Source organism: Cucumis melo, chromosome 6 (genome assembly GCF_025177605.1).
Source record: "Cucumis melo cultivar AY chromosome 6, USDA_Cmelo_AY_1.0, whole genome shotgun sequence".
NCBI lineage: Eukaryota > Viridiplantae > Streptophyta > Magnoliopsida > Cucurbitales > Cucurbitaceae > Cucumis > Cucumis melo.
In genome coordinates, this window is record NC_066862.1 from 25,264,879 (window position 1) to 25,268,596 (window position 3,718).

The window sequence follows — 3,718 nt, forward strand, 5'->3', positions numbered from 1 at the left end:
AGGATGACCTAGGTGACTTAGTTTTAATCCTGAGTGTATTATGAACTCTTGTTTGCGAGGGATTATCCTTTGATTTGTAGGGGTGAAAGTGGCCAAATTGTCGACTCAATATGCTTATCACTTTGAGGACAAGACCGAGTGGGGAGCTAGGAACATAATCACACAAGATGGAATTCACTCCTTCCCACCTTTAGGGTAAGTAGATAAGTGTTCTCTTAAATGGTGTCTCCGGGACTTGAACATAGGGCCCTACCCTTTCTATGGCACGAGAGGGGTTTCTCTTTAGTGGTTGGACCATAATTAGGTTGTTCATTAGAGGAGCACTGGTATTTAAGGACGAGAAGTAACCCAGGGGTAAAATGGTAATTTGACCCAGCTGGTGTTACAAACACTTTTGAAGGACTAATTTACTGGCATTGGTCTATATCCGTGGACACGTAAATATATCTACAGTGAGAAAAGTTCAGCTGTGAGTCTTTAGTGGAGTGTACACATAGTTAACGAATATTGATTAATGTGGTTAATGAGTTTAGCTAATTAATCTCATATCGTTGTAGCTTCTGATCTGTAGGTCAATTAGGTCCCCTTCCTAGCTCATAAAGAGTAATGAGATTTATTTATATTGGTTGTAGTTTGAAATGTTCAAATTTACTTTGAGAATTAATATAATATATATTCATACATTATAATATAAAGTTTATATTTTAATTAGACTTTATTATATAAATTTAATTTTGGATATGATTCAAAATTAAATTACGAGAGAATAAAATATTTGAATTAGTTCAAATATTAGTTTAATGTGAATTAGATTCATATTAAAACTATAGGTTAAAATTTAATGTGTATGTGATACATATTAAATCTATAGGTTATGAGAGAAATTTATATTTAAATATGATTCAAATTTTGGATTAAATTAAATATAAGATATTTAATTTAGAAATTAATTAATTGGAGAATTAATTAATAGTTTAGTTTAATTTCGTTTAATTAAATTTGATTTCCCAAGCAGCCTCTTTGGACAAATGTGTACATTCAAAACCATGCTAAGGCTTTGGTTCCTTTGTTTTGGAGCCGTGTACAGGTTATATATCTCTGAGTATATGCTTCCACGGTTATGCAGATTATTATTTCTCTGATTTCTGTTCTCATATGGATCATGCAGCTTGAGTGTTTTTTGACCTGGACTTCTTGAATTGCCTTTTTTTTTTTTTTTTTGTTATAATCAATGCCATCTTTCTATTAATGGGAAGTGTTGTATTTTTTCCCTTTCTTAGAGAAGAAAGAGTAATTTCATCAGAAAAAGGATTTAAATAACCAGAATTCCAAGAAAAGGGCAGATACTTGCTTGTTTGGTGGTTCGTTGAAAAGTAATCAATCATCACATTCAAATAATAACAAATTTTGTTACTTCTTTGGGAGTGTTTTTTTAAAGAAGTGATTATATGATTTGTTTATAAGTGATTTATTAAAAGTGATTCTCATCAAATCATCTTCATATTTGGATTTATGATTTTAAACATGATTTTCATTCAATCAAAGTTGATGTTGAGTGATTAAAGATATTTTTGGGAGTGATTAAAGTTGATGTTGAGCAATTCTGTTATTAAGGCAAGTAGCAGCTCCTTTTGTTTCCCATATATCTTGGACACATGACAAAAATCAAGCCAATCTTTCCTGTTTGTTATGGGGTATTTGGCAGAAGAGAAATAGTAGAATCTTTTGTGGGATTGAGAGGAAACCTTTCTCTTGGGCGCCTCGCCAACTTTACTGTTTCTTTTTTTCTGTTATTTTCTAAACTAACAGTTTTACTGTTTCTCTCTAGGCATTATAATAAGTTCTTTTTATATTATTTCTTAGGTCATAATTCTTTTTAAACTAGAGACCCTTCCTCTAGGGTGCTCCTTTCGTGGGATTTTGTTTATTTTATTATTTTTTATGCCTTATATTCCAACTTGTAAGTTATTGCAGTCCTGCAAAAGTTTCTTCCTTGGGCCTGTTTGTTCAATTAAGGCACGTTGTTATTATTAATTAATTAATTATTACTATTATTTTTACTGTTGGTCTTATCTCTCTCTCTATATATATATATTTAATTGAACTTATTTCTCTATTGTTTCAGAACCATACATGCTGTCTTTTCTGTGACAGACTGTGCGGATGATTTTAAGGTTGCTTGCCTGAAAAACGACTTTTTGGGGCATTTTGATGTTTTTAATCCTTTTCTTCGGTCCCCATTACTACTTCAATAGGCTAAAAAATTTCATATTTTCTTTGTTTTTGATTGGTTGGTACTTGGTTATTGTGGATTACAGAGCCTGAGTTATGTTTGTCAATTATTTTTCTTTTTCCGTTAATAAACAGATGTATATATCATTTTTTTTAAATGTGAAAAACTGAGCTATCATTGATATGGCAGATATAAGAGCATGCACATTTTTTTTATTGTTTGTTTGTACCAAGTGTTGAATATCTACTTGATAATATTAAGGTTGGGCCTAAGTCATTCCTCCGAGGACCTTTGGACGATTCAAAAGCCAATAAGACGTAAGTTTTCTAATGTATGATCGTAGATCAGTAATTTCGTTTTTGTTTCCCTAACTTTTCTATAAATTTGCAGGAGACCACGACTCTACTGTGAACTTTCTGATTGTCCAGCGGAACTACTTCACCCCCCTGAAGATTGTAACGTGAATTCCACATTGCCCTTCACTCTTCAGGTGTCTCATTAGCCAGATTGACCACTAAGTAGTTATCTTGTGTGGAGAATATTATTTTTGAGATTTTTGAGATTTATTCATTACACTGAACATGCTTTGAATATGTATATATAAACATAATATTAATATTTTATTTTGTGTATTCAAATGTAAAAGACAAATGTTATAGTTTCTAACATAATATGAATTTCATTGATTTGTTGGCATGTGAAAAACATATTTATCTACATTGACCCAATGTCGGTCTATAGGACAATAATGTAACAATTAAATAAAAATAAATTTGTAAAAATGAATAAAAAAACTAAGCTTTAATGTCGGTTTTAAACCGACATATCAGAGTTCAACCGACATTAAAGAGCTTCAATAACACTATCAAAGATGTCGGTTGAAAACTGACAAACCGACATTAAAGAGGGCTTTAATGTCGTTTTTAAACCGACATTAAAGCCCAACCGACATTAAAGGGCTTCAATAACACCATCAAAGATGTCGGTTGAAAACTGACATTAAAGGCCTTTAATGTCGTTTTTAAACCGACATTAAAGAGGCCTTTAATGTCGTTTTTAAACCGACATTAAAGCCCAACCGACATTAAAGACCTTTAATAACGCTCACAAAGATGTCGGTTGCTAAGTGACATTAAAGGCCTTTAATGTCGGTTTTAAACCGACATTAAAGGCCAAAATTCTTGTAGTGTTTCCATCACTTTGTTTCTTGTTGCTTATAATGGAAGGATTGTTGTTTTTTTGCATTTTCTCTTGGATTCTATATCTATTCATTTTTGGCATTATTCTTGATGGTTGTTTGAAATGAAAAACTGAAGATATCATTTCTCATATCATTTAGTTTTTTTGTTGCAAGGAATGATGAAAGGAGAAATTTGTTTAACCAAGTCAAATTCCTTAAAATGTTTATTCTTGGTTTATCCCTGTGCTTTTTTAGTCTTGTGAACTAAGGAAGTAATGAATTTCTGTTGTTGTGCATTATGTTTG

The 3,718-nt window shown here is 31.6% G+C and overlaps 1 long non-coding RNA gene across 1 annotated transcript; it reads left to right on the forward strand.

Moving 5' to 3' along the window:
* The first annotated feature begins 1,004 nt into the window (after window positions 1-1,004).
* On the forward strand, window positions 1,005-2,781 carry LOC127149928 (uncharacterized). Its single transcript, XR_007821795.1, has 3 exons — window positions 1,005-1,087; window positions 2,495-2,550; window positions 2,624-2,781. It is a non-coding gene; the product is annotated as an uncharacterized LOC127149928 (long non-coding RNA).
* Window positions 2,782-3,718: the final 937 nt, after the last annotated feature.